The sequence below is a fragment of the Aedes albopictus genome, chromosome 1, assembly GCF_035046485.1.
Source record: "Aedes albopictus strain Foshan chromosome 1, AalbF5, whole genome shotgun sequence".
Classification (NCBI taxonomy): Eukaryota; Metazoa; Arthropoda; class Insecta; order Diptera; family Culicidae; genus Aedes; species Aedes albopictus.
In genome coordinates, this window is record NC_085136.1 from 30,285,847 (window position 1) to 30,305,231 (window position 19,385).

At 36.8% G+C, this 19,385-nt stretch overlaps 1 protein-coding gene across 1 annotated transcript in view; it reads right to left on the reverse strand.

Annotated features, from left to right (window-relative positions):
* Nucleotides 1-19,385, reverse strand: part of LOC109422166 (TNF receptor-associated factor 5) — a 33,170-nt gene that overhangs the window by 12,949 nt on the left and 836 nt on the right. The gene's annotated exons all lie outside the window — the stretch shown is intronic.

Genomic DNA, 19,385 nt, shown 5'->3' on the forward strand with positions numbered 1-19,385 from the left:
CGAGTCGGTTCCGAATTTTTCGCTTCCCTTCGGCGCTAGTTTCCAATACACTTTTAGTTGATAATAAATATTTTCTTTCACTTGTTGCATTTACACAAAAGAGTGAAAAATGTTACTTCGGGTTCGCCGGTTGAGAAAAAATCCGGGCGCCGACAAGTGAGTCGCGTTCAGTGTATTTCTGTGTGGAATAGACTAAAGGTTTCTGCTCCCTAGTGGAGTGGAGACGCGCGATAGAATTTTCTTTTTGGCTAGTTCTTGCGTCGAAAAGTGGTCGGTTGTTAACGGCGGTTTGTGTATATTGATCCATTGTCAAATCATATCACCAACCATAGGTGACTCCCGGACTGACAATGTACCTTACCCTACTAACAAAAAAATCCTTCCTGAGACAAACGTGGGGATGCAGCGATTCGCGGTCTTTATATCAACGTTTGTCTTACTAACATTCCCTTCCATCCTCGATGACCGTAAGGACGTGGCCGGCGCCGTTATTGACCTTATTAAAGTTGAGAGCTCTCGACCTGTGTACATTGAGAATAGTAAGCTAGTCCCAAGCCCTATTTATTGGTTCCTTGTGCAATTTCGATTGCTCTGGTCAATCACGGAGTAGCAACTACGAATTGTGCGGTCATCTATGCTCATGCTCATGCTCATGCTCATGTTTTTCATATTTATTTTTGAATATTCAATCGATGCAAACACCCTTCAAACGCAAAATACCTTTAAAACGAGTCATCGTAATTGTGGTAGTAATCTGATAAAGTTCAATGTCATTGTAAACCTCATGATCCAGAAAGCTTAAACAAAGTCTTAAAGTTTTCTTGTTTGCGAAAGAGGTCTATAAGCACAGTTTAATGTGTATAACAGGCTTTAAAACGAAAAGTCAATGGTACTCAATTTGTTTGACAAATAGATTTCAAGGATGCAGGGTCATAAGGCCGAATGGTCATTAGGCGGAATGGTTAAGGTAAAAACAACAAAGCCGTTTCCAGTTTCATAACTGCTGAATAACAATTCATCCTGATGACCATTCGGCCTAATGACCATTCGGCCGAATGGCCTGACACCGACTTGAAGCTAAGCAGTAGCACTCTTCATATTTTTTGTAAACCAATGGATCAATCATGACCATCAATCATGAGCATTTGAGCATTTGGAATTGACATTTCTACTGAACATATTAGAAGTTAGACTGTCGACAATAGTTTGAAAGAACAGTATATGATTAAAAAAGGGAATCTTTGATGAAGATTTCTACCATTTCGCCTATAGTTACTAGAACATATTCTGATTTATCGACCGTATTCTATTAATAACTTGATGATTTTATGGCTATATCGGTCTCTTTCTACTCATAAGTATAAGGGAGTAGAGCTTAAAATAAAAGAATAATATGATAAGTAAAATACAAAGAGAACACAGCCTACTTTGATTTGCGCCTACTTTGATTTAATATTAATAGAAATAGAGCGAATAACTGGTAAAATTTGTTAATAAAATCTTATAATGATAGGTAAGGTAATTGCAAGGCATTTCTTAGTCTATCCCGATGCGTGTCAAATTCAGGTAAAGATTTGATTAAAAAAAGAGCAAGCGTAGCTTTTTTTGCTGCATTTCAGAGCTGAAAAAAAACTTCAAATCGAAAGTTTCCCGTGCAACATTTCTTTACAATCGGGTTGTTTAGTGATCAAAATATTGCTATTTTCTATATCCTAATAGAAAGAGCTCATTTTTCTGAGTATAGCGTAATTTTATTTTATTTTATTTTTTATTTATTTTTGTGAATAGAATGACAGTTCAATCAATAAAGTGACAGTTCATCCCGAACAAAACAAAATCCCCATACAAACTTTAAATGCATTTTAAAAACAGCTCCCGGGCACCAAAAATGATGAAATTTTGAATTTCGACTAATTTTCGGATGGAGATTCACTGCCGTGAATCGCAAGTCAGTTCCATCTGCATTTTGGGCAAAAATGAGTTAATGAACGTTTTCGATCTTTCTTCGGTTGATCTTTCAGCTGCATGAAAAAAATATATAGTTTGTTCAGTAGAATTGAAAAACAACATCAAGTCAGATTGTCCCATAACGAAATGTAATCGCAAGTCAGTCCCATTACGAACTTGTGCATCCTCCAATACAAAACCTAACACTGTTTTAGCCAGTTTAATATTTTTTGCAATTTCTCATCGTAATAGGCTGTCTTACCTCACGCAAATCTGACAGGAAAAGGCCTACTTTTCCACGCCAAATAAACAGTGCTGTAATGGTTCATTACAGCACTGATTTGCGTTGCGTAATGAACCATTACAGCACTGTTTTCAGTTTTGATCAACTTCTTGATGCTTTCTGGACGCAGTTTTGAAAAATTGTGACAACTACACAGTAAAACCTGCTATGATCAGATTTTCTTAAACAAGGCTATGAACATCAGTGTGCAGTTTGATGGAAATTTTTTGTTAAAAACTATCCTCAAGCGGTAATTTATGAAATTGCAAAAAACGTTGTACGCAACTCGGTGCAGAACTCGATTTTTACAGCACTCGTCGTAATTATCCAACTCGGCAAGCCTCGTTGGATAAATGTACGACTCGTGCTGTAAAAATCTTCATTCTGCACCTTGTTGCGTAAACTACTATTTCAGTGTTACGTTTTCACGTTTGAAACAATGTGTGATAGTTTCATGTTGATCGCAGAAGTTTTCAATTTATGGCGATTTTTAGAAGTTTCACATAGAAATCGAATTTGAAAACTTCAGAGTCTATTTTCTCAATGCCAACTTTTTGCAGATGGGACTGACTTGCGATTCACGGCAGTTCAGATCATGGAATAATCTGGATACCCCTAAAGAATCCAATTGCGGGCAAGGAAAAATGCACTGAACTGAACTTTCTTCAGCGATTATGTTTCAAGTCCACATCTAGTTTATGAACTTTTCGTTTCATAAAACTATAATCACCCACGAACCGACGTACAGCCAAAGAGAAAAAAGATAAACATTGTTTGTCAATGTCATTCCATCTCTAGTATGGTCCATTTTTCTCCTTTGACATCAAATCCCCGATTGATTATTTATATTGGGCTAAAACAAATTATCACTTAAGACCTAGATTAATTTTCGACCCATATCAACTGTCAAAGTTTCATCTCGATAGGATGCTTTATAGTTTTGCTTCAGCCATCTAAAGGTGGCATTTTTTGTATTCCTTGTTGGGAATCTAAGTCACTATGATCAGATCTATTGTGATATATGCCCCAGTTTGTTTCAGTTATATCAAGTCGATGTAGTACTACTGTTAGCAATAATCAAACCTTGACTGTACGTGTTTTTCCAACATGGTGACACAGCTCGAATAAACTGTACAGCCGTATTGGGATTTGTTCTCCAGACATCAAGGGGTTCTATCAGCCCCTTGTCGAAGAACCTAATTCTTTAAATAGCAATTTCCGGACAACGGCATAACAAATGTTCCGAGTCTTCTGTGTCTATGTCGCAAAAACGACAGGTGGCATAGAATACATTATTCTAAAATATACCTTTTCAAAGATAGCACGTGACTTCAAGTTCAATCTAATCGTTAAGACACTAGAAATATTGAGAGTGATTGCTTCTCACACTAGTTCCTGTTTAAACTATCAATGGCTTGTGTAGACTGGATAATAAAGATATTTTGGAAAGAGATATTAAATCTGGTTATGAATCAAACATGCAACAAGCGAAAAGACAGATTTTGTGAACTATCCTAATATTTGCAGAAAGTTTTCCAGTGGTAGCCAAAAGTTTACATTATTGCCAAAGCTTTAACACAATTGCATATAAGTTTTCAAGATGTTGCGATATTTGAGGTTCTTTAACCCATAATTTTTCTTTTTCAATTTGCATAAAATAAATGTGCGGGATTTCTTTACAAATAGTACTAATAAATTGTTTTTTTTTTCTATCCAGCTTTTTACGCTAACGCGAGGGGTGGTTCGACTATGACGTTTTTTGCCGACAACCGAATTTCAGTTCAATGCCGTCCTAGTAGACTGTTTTATGAATTTGTTGATTGAAGTGTCAACTTTTTTCACTTGAATTGTTTCATTAGAATAATATTATATAATATACTAGCTGTCCCGGCAAACTTCGTCTTGCCGTCTTGTGGTGGTTTGACAACTGTTGAGCTCAAAATAACACGGCACTCTAGATTGGTTTCATTTCGATCGTGTTGATTTCTTTCCCAGTTCATACAAAATCAGTATTTTATCAATATTCTTACTTTTCTAGTTGATTTTCGTAGCTTTTTGTACATATAAACACAGCCACCACGAATACGAACCGAACCGTGCAAGAGTCATCCTGATCGGTTCAGCCGTTCTTGAGTTTTGTTGCCTCAAAGGAACTTCAAACTCATTTTTATATATATAGATAGATATATATATATATATATATATATATATATATATATATATATATATATATATATATATATATATATATATATATATATATATATATATATATATATATATATAATATATATATATATATATATATATATATATATATATATATATATATATATATATATATATATATATATATATATATATATATATATATATATATATATGTATATATATATATATATATATATATATATATATTATATATATATAATATTTCTATTATTGTATCGCACCGACATCGATCCCAAGCGTAATGGTGTTGTACATATATTTATTCTGCTGAAGCAATTAATCTAATTTTTGTTTCTTTTTAGGTTGAATTTTAGCTAATTACAAATTCATAAAAGAAGGCGGAGGGCTGAAGCCAGATGAATTTACCCACGAAAATTTTGTAAATATTCACGCACTTTGGACGTTGGTTTATGGCTCGTCATTTGCGTTTTTGATTTCTCAGCTTGAACGCTATTTCGCAAACGGATGGTCCTTCAGGCATTATATTGTACATGGTTGCATTATTTAAAATTTAACAAAATTCTCTTATTAAACGGAAAACATGCTTTTATCAGACGAATCATTTATTTGAAGAATTATTCGTTTAATTAGATTGACCTAGACTAATTTGTTGCGAACTATGCGAATATGGAAAAAAGGCTGCCGAATTGGAGTGTCCCGAACAAATCCTTACGCAACTCACATGATATTTTACTCTTTTTGAGCTCTTGGAAGAAAACATATTAGGTTTGGGCTCTTATTCACTACACAACATTCAAGTTGAATGCTCGTTTGATTTGTCAGAGCGTCAGGGTATATTGGCATATAAATGATATATTTATAATCAATGCAATGTGCGTCATTTTTTTGTAATTGACCTAAAAATAATTTAAAACTAGATTAATTTCTCCAGCAGAACCAATAAATGTATGTATAACACCATACCAAAATACGCTGAGGATCGCTGTTGGTACAAAACAGTTCAAGTGAAAATTTTTGATACTTCCGTTACCAACAACAAAATTTCAAACAGTCTACTAAGATAGCATTGAACTGAAATTCGGTTGTTGGCAAGAAACGTCATGTTTGAATCACCCCTCGCATTAGCGTAAAAAGCTGGATATCTTCCTTAATTGACACTTGAAGTTAAATCAGTTAATTTTGCATATTCAATGGATTATCACAACAACATCAAACATTAGGTAACACGAGGCATACTTGTTCTTGCTGCCGTCGCCAACTGCAAAAACCTAAAGAACTCCCATAGGAATTACCTTGATCCAGAAATTATACCACACTGAAGCATTGACTGTATACAGCAGAATCAAGACGTATGCATACAATTGTGATAAGGCTATGCATTTTATATGCATAAACACTATATAATCCATAGAGCCGAAGCAGTGACAGCGCAGGTCTTCAGAAAAACTACGCTGAGATTGACGGGTTCGAGTCCCAGTCGATTCAGGATCTTTTCGAAACATAGTTCTAGAAACAAGGTGTTAGGGTATATAACTCCGTCATTACTCTTACGAAACAATATTTTCATTTTGATTAGTCAATATCTGACACAAATTAAACTGAAGTACAAAATTTGAGTTTGAGTTGAGCTATTATTCCTGTAAGAATAATAGGAATAATACTTACTTTCTGTGGCAAAATACACTGCTGTACAATATATGTGTATATACTGTGTAATGGAAACAATTTATATTTAGAATAAAAAGCTCTCATCAAATTGTTTAAGAAGCGCTTTTAGAAAATGACTTTGTAAAAAACCGAGCAGAAGGCAATGAAAACAGAAACATTCTTTTTTTTCTAATGTGGAAAACGGTGGCGCACCAAGTGTTACGGGGGGCAAGATCTCCAGATCACTACATGTTTAGTTCGATAATTTGCTGTCAACAGAGTATGTGTCCTTCCTATGTTCACTCAGAATTCACATAGGCCAAAAATATAAATCTTATTTCCATGTGTATGATATATTGTTTGTATGTAGCATTGGGAAAACAAAAATATCTCAAACTTACACCGTATTGTATAACTTAAGAGCGATTCTTCAATAACTTTCTCCCAATAAATCGTCCGCAATGAGCAACAATTTTCAAATGAAAAAGTTGTTCGAGGTCCCTCGGTGGATTTTTTTGATCGACCCGTTAAATGAAAGCTAAAAACCTATATTTTCGAGTAACGAAGAATTTGGCGATGCCTATTTTTTTGCGATAATATTGTTCTACCAGACACGCCGTGACATCGAATGCGTAAAACTTCTGAAGTGCGACTGTGACCTCAAGTTATGAGATAGACAGTGGTTTAATAAATTACTACCGTCAATAAGCTATGTAATATTCAAACTAAAAACAAATGTGTGTTATAAAAAGAAACGAAATTTTCAGATGGAGTGTTGGCAGAGTGATCAATTAATCACCAGTACTTCAGTAACAATTTAACATCTACATCAAGAAACATAGATTCAAGATTCAAGGAATGCAAAAAAAAATCAAGGGACTCAAACATCTTCTAGGACTTCGAAAACAAATTTTAACAAAATTAGAAAGACGGCCTACTGACCCATACGGTATACCCTATGATCTTCAGCATAGCAACTCATTCGGCTTAACGTACTTCGGTCTGATGTACTTTGGCTAAGCGTGAAAGTCCGGATCCCCCTAGTTGTGCATTGGATCAATGTTAAAAAAAAGGCACATGCAATAATCTTTTCGGGGACACAGTACATTCGGGGAAACATTTTTCGAGGAAACGGTACATTCGGGGAAAAATCTTTCGGGGAAATTTCATTCGGGGAACTAGTTTTCGGGAAAATGTCGTACAATCTCAGAAAGAAATCACATAAGAAACCTTCAAAGAATTGCTATATTGCTATACACTGAGGATACTGCAACTCCGAAAATCATACGAATCAACTATGATTTTTTGCCACAAGAATTTCTTGCGAAAATCATAGTTACGAACTATGATTATGGGTTCAAAGCGCGAACTATTATTGTCATACTGTTACTGTATAAATTTCATAACACTCACGTATGACAATCATACCGATAACGTATAAAAACTGAAACTATGTCGTATGACTATCATACATATTTTTATGAAATATTTCGCACAAATTAAAAAAAAATCGTAACCTAGAATAGAACCAGGGACGTCAAGGTTGGCGAGCGCGTGCCTTACTCATACGCCCATCGACGCTTCGGAAGTTGAAGTGGTTAGAAGCCAATAAAAGTTTTGTTGTTTTTTAGCAATGGTGTTTCATAGCACATCTTATGATTTTCATACGATGCTTCTTTTGAGATTTTTCATACGACAAGTCTTATGGATTTTGTATTTCAAAGTATGAAAAGCATACGAGAACTATGAAACGATGAAAACAATAAAAAATACTGATTCATAAGTTGTAAACTATGAAAAACATACGAACAGTATCCTCAGTGTAGGAATCCTCAAAAAAGGAAATTTTCAAAGGAACTTCATGACGAATCCAAGATGAAACATCTTGTAGATTCCCAGAATTAGTTTTTAAAGGAACACCAGAAGAAACTGCTGAAGTAATTTCAGTAGGTGCTTGGAGATGAACCAGACTCGGGCTGAAAATCTCCCTAATAAAGCTAATAATAATAATTTCAGTAGAAATTCCTGGAGTCACCCGAAGGAACCTCTGGAGAAATCTTAGAAAGAACTCTTAGATCAATCTCTGAATGCACTCCAGGACGAATTCTAAAACGAGTTCCTAAATGAATCTCTGAAAGTAACTCTTAGAGGAATCCGAGACGAAACTTCCGTAGGAAAATCAGAAGGAATTTGTGGAGGAATTCAGAAGGAATGCCTGAAGGAATGCCTGAAGGAATGCCGATTATCACTCTGCAGATTGACACTCTGCAGCAGACGGATTGGCTGGTACTTTTTTTACTAACTGAAGTTCTCCCAGTAGCCCATGACTGTATATGAAAATAAATGACAAGTATTAAATGAGGGGGTTAGAAGCAAAGGGGTGTAAGTGACAAAAACCCACTTTCGAGTAAATGAGGTTTAAAGTTTTTGACCAATTTTTCATCCCATACCAAATGTATGGAGCTTCAAAATCAACCCAATTTTCTCCGATTTATTGTAATTTTTCCAATCATCGTAGAAACAATCTTAAAAAAGTTCCTGAAAGCTCGAAATCTGAAGAATTTTATGATATGCTCAGCTTAAAATCGACAAAATGGTCACTTACACCCCTTTGATTCTGGGCCCCTCAAATAAAATGAACGGCCATTTTAATGTGAAGGGGACGCATGGTCATTCCAAACATATACGAGCACAAAACTTAAAATTAAAAAAAAAATAACGCAGCTCAAAAATGGCACGCAGAACATTCCTAAATTTTTGATGTTATGTAAAAATAGTTGAAGTTTTGTTGAAAATATTAAAAAAATAGTTGTCGTGGTCAGTGCTTAAAAGCTTTTGGCTGTTAATTAGCATTTCAACTGCTTGAGGTGTTTTCACTTGGGAGCAATCAGAATGCTTTTCAACTGCTCTTTAAATGCTAAGAGTAAGAAGTTTGAGAGATATGTTATGCATTTGATAACACATAGTGTCTCTCTCTCTTACAGAGTCTATGTTACTGCATTACTGGATTTGGGAACTTGTCCATCAAAAAATCACCAATTACACGGTCCGACAAATTTTTTGCCCAGCTCTAAATTTCACCTTTTCTGATTGATCCCGACTAGAAACTCATAAATCCGAAGTTTTGGCCCTCCCCCTCCTGGGAGAGGGGAGGGGCATTGATTTGAAATTTTGAAAAATCGAAAAATTTCGAGGTTTTTCGATCGCCATTTCGGCTAAATGCACGATATCAAAAAAAGAAAAGGTTGACCACGGAGCTTTAGGGGTTGTGCAACTACCAACAAAATTTCACGAAGATCTATCAAGCCATTCTCGAGAAACGGTGTTTTTACGAAATGATGTTTTAAAGATTTCTTTTATTGTACGCAAAGAATCCAACTACTATATGGCACAATTGTTGATTTAACCATGTCGTTTAGCATCATGGTGTCTTCGAGGAAGTTTTTCACTACAATAACGTGCTTCTTTTAACCTGTTGGTAAAAATGATCAATCCCCCTAAAAGTGAGATAGAAAATTTGCTTTTTGAATTTTTCAAGATACAAGGTTGATGTCTTCACAAGAGTTGTAGAAAATGCTGTTCTGAATAACTTTGTCGAAGACGCCAAATTCGTAAATCCGTTAGTTTTCAAGATACGTTACGTTTTTATTACCGGCGGTCTCTTGAAAGTGTTTATTCCTCAATAACTTTTTTCACTTTTGATTCCACAATTCTATTCTCACAGTCTCCAATAGGTCAATCATTTTGACTTTCTAAAGGAGACAATCACTTGTACTTTCGCATTGGTATCAGGTAATTTGCTTACAATTGCCTATAAAGTAGTGCGGGGCAAAAGTTCGCACCTAACAGTCTCCACAAAATAACTACTAAGCGAAAGACAATAATTTCGTTTTTCATTGCTTAACGATTCCCTATAATGTAACCTTCAAAAAAAAGCACTAGATTTTATCGATGTTTTTCTGTAGCTCTAGTAATAAAACTTTTAATGCAAGTACTTCAATGCGAACATTTGCCCCATACTTGGGGAAAAAGTTCGCACATGATAAAAGATAGTTTAATGGTACAAAGTTCCAAGTTAATTCATGTTTATCCTCTCACTATAGCCACGAAATGTGTTTATTTCTATTTATAGCATTACATCCCAACAGGAATACGGCTTGGGTCTCAGTTTTTGTATACAATGTATTTAATGAATACTTCCAAATACTATAATATAATAGTTGTTACCCAGACAACCAGTCATCGTATAAGATGTTGCATAAGGTGATAAAGTGGAGGCCATATGCGTGCATGCCTCCATTTAGGCACATGTAAAATGTACGCATATCGCCTCCATTTTAACATCTTATACAACATTTTATACGATGACTGGTTGACTGGATAATAACCCTAGTGTGGCTAGCTTTTTCGACTTCTATTTTCAATTATTTGATGGTTAATCTAAAAACACGTAAATATATACTAGAGTACTTGACCAAATATCAAAGCGAAAAGGTGCGGGAAAAGAGGTATTCTAAACATAATACCCTACATATCATACCCATTGACACATGGGCCGGGACGAACAGCTAGACTTTCCTTCCAAAGTAAGACGTGATAAGAAATTTTTGTCTCACCGACTGAGGTGAGAGGTAACCAACCATGCTCACCACTATACGCGACGGCCAAATTATAAGTTTTTGATTTATGCGAGAATGTAGAAGTTGCTTCAAATTTTTAATGCTTTTTTAATATTGGTCTAAGTTTTTCTTAAGATTAAATTATCAACTTGTAATTTTTTTATATAAAGCAATGAATATCCACAAATCTCTGAATACTTTTTTTACTTGTAATATCATACATTTGTGTGACTAAAATCCCGTATTATTTTATTTTTTCGTAATTATGGCCGTTTTTATATGAAAATACCATATTTTCAAAATTTACTTAATCACCTTAAACAAAAAAAAAATCATTTTTTAGTTTCTTCGTCATTAAAAAATGAAAATTAGAAATTTTGAACAATATTAATAAATTAAAAATCAACTTGAATGAACTTGTGGATTGTCTCAATTGGCTAAGAATAACACTACGGACCGCCTGTTCCGGTGGTAAGAATCCACCAACAGGTGACCCCTAATTCATGGTGTGATGCGGCTTTATGCTTACCGTGCCTAGGAATGAATGGCTAGGGGGGTCTAATAAAACCCTAACCGCTAACGGAGCCTGTGGAGTACCAGGGCGCCCTCCACAGTATGTAGCCCTTACTGCGCTAACCGGAGCAATGGTGCAGTGGACCTTGTGTTTCTCCGAGACAATCAGCTGCCCTTCTTTAGTCTCACTTGAGGCTAAATAAGGGCGGGATTATGAAGATGTTGTTAATTTGTTTAAATTTTCACCTATATGGTTTCGCATTATGCGATTTACAGTGTATTCTGTGTATCCTCGCCTTTGGCGTTTTCCAATCGATACCGATTTGGTTTTATTGTTTCTGTTCTTTGTTGTGCTGTTGTTGCGAAGAGTTTAATCTTACCTAGTTTGGGTAGTGGCTACGGTTAGGATAGCTCAGATCAATCTTCAGCATAAAAGAACAGCAACGATCAATCTTTGCAGACTTATGCAAAATGGTACAGCCCAAGTGGCCTTGGTACAAGAACCTTACTTTCGTAAGGGAAATTTCTATCTAAGAAACCTTGTGAACCCGGTGTTTGCCACTTTCAGTAAACATGAAATGGCAAACTCGCGTGTCATGCCTCGAGCATGTGTGCTTGTCAACAACGCAATTGTTGCTACACTCATCTCTGAACTAACTACCAGAGATGTATGTGCCATCACAATTGATGTATCTGTTGGAAACCTCAACAGGAAATACGTCTATTGTTCTGTGTATTTACCGCATGATGAACCATCCCCTACGGATGCTTTCAAACAAGTCATCGCATACTGCACTTCAAAAGACCTTCCGCTAATTGTTGGCAGTGATGCTAATGCTCACCATATCATCTGGGGCAGCTCAGACATTAACTTGAGAGGCTCCAGTTTGATGGAGTACTTAAGTAGTACAGATCTTGCATTACTTAACATAGGCAACCGCCCAACCTTCATGGTATCTGCTAGAGAGGAAGTGTTAGATATAACGCTTTGCTCTAGCAGAATTAGTCACGAGCTGACCAATTGGCATGTGTCAGATGAAGAATCTTTATCTGACCATCGCTATATCTTTTTTGAACATTTAAATGTTACTTCGCAAACATTGCGTTTCAGGAATCCTCGGTCAACAAACTGGGATCTTTATACTGATTTGGTTGCAGCCAAATTGCATGGATATTCACCAGCCATTGACACTCCAAGTGATTTAGATGATGCTGTTGATACTACAACGACCTTCATCATGGAAGCTTTTGAAGAAGCATGCCCTCTACGGTCTGTGAAGATCACTAGAGGAACCCCTTGGTGGAACTCTGATCTGGCGAAACTCAGGAAGTAATGTAGAAAGAGTTGGAACAGACGACGTTCGGCTGGATCGGAGGCTTTCAGGTCGGCTCGCAAGGCCTACAGGAAAGCTCTCCGGTCTGCTGAACGATCCGGCTGGAAAAACCTTTGTACAAATGTTTCCAGCTTGAGTGAAGTCAGTCGGTTAAACAAAATCCTTGCGAAATCTAAGGATTTCCGGGTGAACGAACTTCGTTTGCCAAATGGCGATCTGACTTCCTCTGTTGAGGAAGTTCTGGAATGCTTATTCAGCACACACTTCCCTGGATGTGTGGATATTACATCTTCGGATGAACCTGATGTCTTTTCTTGTAGTTATGATTCTTTAGCTTCGGCTCGGAGTATTGTAACTCGATTGAGTGGGCTCTTAATAGCTTTGCTCCTTTCAAATCTCCTGGGGCAGATGGGATTTATCCTATTTTGCTTCAGAAAGGTTTTGATTATTTCAAACATGTTTTGAAAAAACTACTTGTTTGCAGTTTTGCTACAGGGTATATTCCCACATCCTGGAGGGATATTACTGTAAAGTTTATTCCGAAAGTGGGTCGTGCGTCGTATGAAGAAGCAAAGAGTTTCAGACCTATCAGTTTGACCTCTTTTCTTCTGAAATGCTTAGAACGCATTGTGGATCATCACATCCGTGATGTTCATCTGGCCAACGTACCTCTTCATGTGAACCAACATGCCTACCAATCTGGTAAGTCCACTGTGACTCTTTTACACAAGGTTGTTTACGATATCGAGAAAGCGATCGCTCAAAAGCTATCTTGTTTGGGTGTTTTCTTAGATATCGAGGGTGCCTTTGACAACGTGCCTTTCGATGCCATATTGGAAACCGCACGGAGTCCTGGTATATCTCCAATGATTTCCAATTGGATTCACCAAATGCTCAAAAACCGATATCTCTTCTCGACATTGCGTCTAGCAAGGATTAGGAAATTGAGTGTTTGTGGATGCCCCCAAGGGGGAGTCTTATCACCGCTTTTGTGGAATCTCGTAGCAGATACGCTATTGAGGCAACTCAATAATAGCGGTTTTCCTACTTATGGTTTTGCCGACGACTACCTAACATTGTTAGTTGGTATGTGCATCAGCACCCTTTTCGACCTGATGCAAAACGCCCTTCAGGTAGTTGAGGGTTGGTGTCGCCAATATGGCCTTTCGGTTAATCCGAGTAAAACATCTATTGTTCTTTTCACGGAAAGGCGAAACCGTAATGGCGTTCGACCTTGGCGGAGTGCATTCCGCACTTCAGCAGCACGTAATGGGCAAAGTAATATACTTCTGTTCAGATAGCCAGGCTGCTATTAAAGCACTTGCTTCGGCCAACTCCAGGTCGAAGACAGTTATCGCTTAGCGAATCGAGGAGCTGAATTCAGCAAACGCTGTTCACCTTGCATGGGTACCTGGTCATTTTTCCACCGCTGGAAATGAATTGGCTGATGAGTTAGCTCGCTCTGGAGCATCACATGACTTCATTGGCCCTGAGCCAGCTATTCCGATATCGAACTGTTGGATTAAGCTTCAGATTCACACCTGGGCTGTCACTCAACACAGACAATATTGGAATAGTTTGGAGTCATGTCGTCAAACCAAATTGTATAGTGCTGAGCCATCTCTACGGGTGGCGAAGTATCTAACTAATTTGTCTAAGCAGAATTGCAGCATGCTGGTCAAAGCATTGACTGGCCACTGCCGACTCAGCTATCACATGGCGAATATTCAGCAAGCTGATTCATTTGCCTGTGATAGCTGTGAATCCGATTATGGAACTTCGTATCATTTGATATGTAACTATTAGAATGAAATACTCAGAATACAATAAAATATATACTGATGGCTCCAAGGGATCGGAGAAGACGGGTATTGGAATATGTAGTACAAACTATAAGTTCTCGGCATGTCTTCCTGAGGGTTGTAGTGTATTTTCAGCTGAAGCCTATGCACTGAAAGAAGCAGTAGCAATGGTAACAACTAATGAGCCCACGATCATCTTAACCGATTCAGTAAGTTGTCTGGACGCCATTCAAAAAAAGAAATCAACAAATCCATGGATCCAGGCTATCGAAAGTGATTCTTTCCTGAAAAAAACATTGTGTTTAGTTGGGTTCCTGGACATGCAGGAATTCATGGAAATGAGGAAGCAGATAAGTTAGCTAATGAAGGACGGAGCAAACCCCCAATCAGAATAGCACTCCCAGCTCAAGATGCTATACGGTACACTAAAAATCTCATCTGGTGTGCCTGGGAACACGACTGGAGACAAGCATGGACACAGCTTCGTCAAATCAAACCAAGTGTGACAAAGTTTCTCGACAGATACAGTGCATCTGAACAGCGAATTTTAACAAGGTTACGAATCGGTCATACTCGCATCACGCACTCTTACTTGATGGATAACACATGTCAGCCGGTATGCAGATTTTGCGGAACGGATCTTAACGTTCAGCATATCCTTGTCGACTATTTTGGATTTACTTCAGCTAGAAGAAATTGTGGATTTAGTGGAACTCTTTCGGAAATTCTTAGAAACGATGACAACGAAGAAAAATCAGTGATTAAATTTATAAAAGAAATCGAAATGTATAAAAGTAATTAGTTTTAAGTTTTGCCCGACACGAATGCCCACTTTTTGGTAAAATGTCGTAAATAAATTATTATAATAATAATAATAAAAATTTGATATGTAACTGTCCAGTTTTCGCGCAACTGCGTTTCCGAGTATTCGGTAAACACTTATTAAGTGAAACTGACTTCAGAAACCTGAATCTTCAGGATATTCTGTTGTTCTTAACCCGCTGTGGTAAAGAGCTATAGGCTCTCTTTCGCTTTATGCGTTATTACAGTGCCCTTTTCAGGGCGCTGTTTGAACCCATTGTGGTACGCTTGTGCGTTAGTACCCTCTTCCAGGGTATTTTTCCTATTTCCCTACATGTCCCTATCCCCATCCAAATCCTTTTTCCTTCCTTTTCCCTCAGGTAGATGATGAAATAGGCTGTTATTTTGGCGATGGCACAAATGTCCCAAATGGAGGATAACGTGCCTCTGGAGCCGGCCTTCTGATACCTGAAGACGTGATAAGAAATTTTTGTCTCACCGACTGAGGTGAGAGGTAACCAACCATGCTCACCACTATACGCGACGGCCAAATTATAAGTTTTTGATTTATGCAAGAATGTAGAAGTTGCTTCAAATTTTTAATGCTTTTTTAATATTGGTCTAAGTTTTTCTTAAGATTAAATTATCAACTTGTTATTTTTTTATATAAAGCAATAAATGTCCACAAATCTCTGAATACTTTTTTTACTTGTAATATCATACATTTGTGTTTAAGACTAAAATCTCGTATCCTTTTATTTTTTCGTAATTATGGCCGTTTTTATATGAAAATACCATATTTTCAAAATTTACTTAATCACCTTAAACAAAAAAAAAACATTTTTTAGTTTCTTCTTTATTAAAAAATGAAAATTAGAAATTTTGAACATTACTAATAAATTAAAAATCAACTTGAACCATCATAAGATAAGAAGTGCCAAAAATAAACCATTTTTAGAAGAAACCCAAGGATAACTTTCTTAAATTGGATTATTAAAAACTCTCTAATTTAACATAATATTGACAACATAGCTAAATCTAATAGTTTAGATGTAAAGCTTTTAGTTAAGCTATAGATACGGCACTGGACCATTGTGTAGTGGTTCATTGTTCCATGGTAAAAAAAATAAGAGGAATGTGGATTAATGCACGTGTTCAATCGATTGACTTTTGTGCGGAGCCGTGTTATCTAGGTGGCCATGAAAACAAGTACATTCTGTGTAAACATGGTACCGCCCAAACGCCAAATAAGTGCAAAAGTTCATATTTTTTTGAAATTCAGCCATTTCATAGGAAACCACGTGGACGTTATATTTGATGGGTTTGTCGTTCTTTGGAAAATATTGGATCATATTTTATTTTTATGTTGATATAACAGTTATTAATTTTAACCCTTAGGTTAGGGAACATTTTTGTACTTTATACTAATGGCTAGGATTGTTTAGCATATCTGAAAATAATTTATAATGTCTTCTGAAGCGTATTTCTTTTTTTTATCATCTAAAAATTTATGTTTTCGCGACCTCTCAGCCCAACACACATTTTTGCTCTACAAACCACTTTTAAGTGAACTTTGGCTTAAGAAACTGTTATTCAACTAGCACTGTTTCTTGGGAGATGTAATTGTTTCTTTTGTATTAAATAGCGTTACAAAATTTTCCCCAACCATTCTATCATCGTAAAATAGTTATGCGGAATTGAACACTAGCATTATTTTTCCAAAAGTAACACGAAAAATGAAATTTTCCTGAAGAATATTTAAAAACCAAAACATTTCAACAGTAATCACAAAATCTCAAAATGTTTTTGACTCAAACAATGAGAACTTAAATTGGCTTTAAGTAAAAATATAGTAGTGTACGGATGTTAAAAAAAAATAGAAAGTGTGGGGCAAATGTTCGCATTGAAGTACTTGCATTAAATGTGTTATTACTAGAGCTACAGAAAGATCTCGATAAAATCTAGTGCTATTTTTTGAAGGTTATATGATAGGGAATCGTTACGCAATGAAATTCCGCTTAGTAGTTATTTTGTGGAGACTGTTAGGTGCGAACTTTTGCCCCGCACTACTTTATAGGCAATTGTAAGCAAATTACCTCATACAAATGCGAAAGTACAAGTAATTGTCTCCTTTAGAAAGTCAAAATGATTGACCTATTGGAGACTGTGAGAATAGAATTGTGGAATCAAAATGTTGAGGAAAAAACACTTTCAAGAGACCGCCGGTAATAAAAACGTAACGTATATTAAAAACTAACGGAGTTACGAATTTGGCGTCTTCGACAAAGTTATTCAGAACGGCATTTTCTACAACTCTTGTGAAGACATCAACCTTGTATCTTGAAAAATTCAAAAAGTAAATTTTCTATCCCACTTTTAGGGGGATTGATCATTTTTACCAACAGGTTAAAAAAAGCACATTATTGTAGTGAAAAACTTCCTCGAAGACACCATGATGCTAAACGACATGGTTAAATCAACAATTGTGCCATATAGTAGTTGGATTCTTTGCGTACAATAAAAGAAATCTTTAAAACATCATTTCGTAAAAACACCGTTTCTCGAGAATGGCTTGATAGATCTTCGTGAAATTTGGTTGGTAGTTGCACAACCCCTAAAGCTCCGTGGTCAACCTTTTCTTTTTTTGATATCGTGCATTTAGCCGAAATGGCGATCGAAAAACCTCGAAATTTTTCGATTTTTCAAAATTTCAAATCAATGCCCCTCCCCTCTCCCAGGAGGGGGAGGGCCAAAACTTCGGATTTATGAGTTTCTAGTCGGGAGCAATCAGAAAAGGTGAAATTTAGAGCTGGGCAGAACAAAAGTTGATTTTTTGTCGGACCGTGTTATCATTTCGTCGGAAAATGTGTGCCGAATAGGAGGATGCTTCGGGAAGAGAGAATCATATTTCACTGATAAAAGAAGGAAGGGTAATGCTCTACAACAAAAAATATCTCTTTGAAGACAAGTTTTGGATGTTGAAACTGAAGCTATTATCCAATCATTCTTTATATTGGCGATAAAATCAACGCACGCCACCAACAACTATAGCATCGTGGATCAAGAGCAACAGAATCAGAAGCAGATGTGATGGATCAATCTCCACATCACTACAAAAATGAGCAAAAAAGTACCACCTAGCAGCAACTGGAATATGCAAGAACGATGAAGCGAGGAAGCGGGTTGAGAGAACGAGATGCAGATGTCAATCTATTTTTGTTTTTGTCTTTTGCTCAACGAGGAGTTACGCTTCTTTGACATTTCGTCACGACGTTCCTGAAGGTGTTGCACTAAGACAGCCCGTTATTTTGCCAAAACCTGCTGTGAGGTAGCCTTATAGGCGCATATACGGCTAATGAGCATTAAACGCAATCTCCGCGAAATTGCTTAATCCTTTCGAGCCGAAGGGGTGAACCCAGCGATGATACCGAGCATATCAAACGTGTTTCATACCAACGGGGTTGCAGCAGTACCAGCAAAACAATCCGGCTCCAAAAAGTTAAATCAAATGTTAAGATTTTCTCCAGATGTTCGTATATTATTCTGAAACATTTCCAGAGATTATTTTTCAAATCCCTCAACAAGCGCTTTTTTCCACGAAGATTTTCAAAAATCCCTACTTGAATTCGTTTTGAGATTCTTTTAGTGACGCTTATTCCCGACTCCGCGCTAATGTACTTCAACAATACTCCAGGCCTTCACTTAAAATTAGAGCCCTCCGCATTGCTTTGTTGTTCTACGACTGAAATAGAACACATTGCACTGACGTAGCATACGTTCTCACCTTGCACTTTCGGGAATGGTGCAACTGCCCTCGACTGTCACCTGTTTTCTCTAAATCTTCAGTGCCAGTACGGCCTTTCCGATGTAGAGATCCACCTTCATTCCAACGTTCACTAGTTTCTTCGCAACTGAAAGAATCAACGAAAGATTCGCTTTTTCTTCGTCTTCTATAGATGGTAGAGTCTTCCGACCACCATGGATCGGCCTGATACATCGCGTGCAGTCCATATACTTTCTCCATTGATGTAAAACACTTCCAAATAGCACCTTTTCTGCTCTAAGCAACTTGCTAACTATTGACCAAAAGCCTAATGGGGTTAAACAGGTTCAACTACCTAAGTGAAAGCATTGACAGCTTAATCAGCGACTGCTTAGATTAGCTTGTGTGCTAACTGGGCATGTCCAGAAAGGAGCTTGTCACACGTTCCAGGTCGTGGTAGTGGAATTTTACTTCCGCATCCGC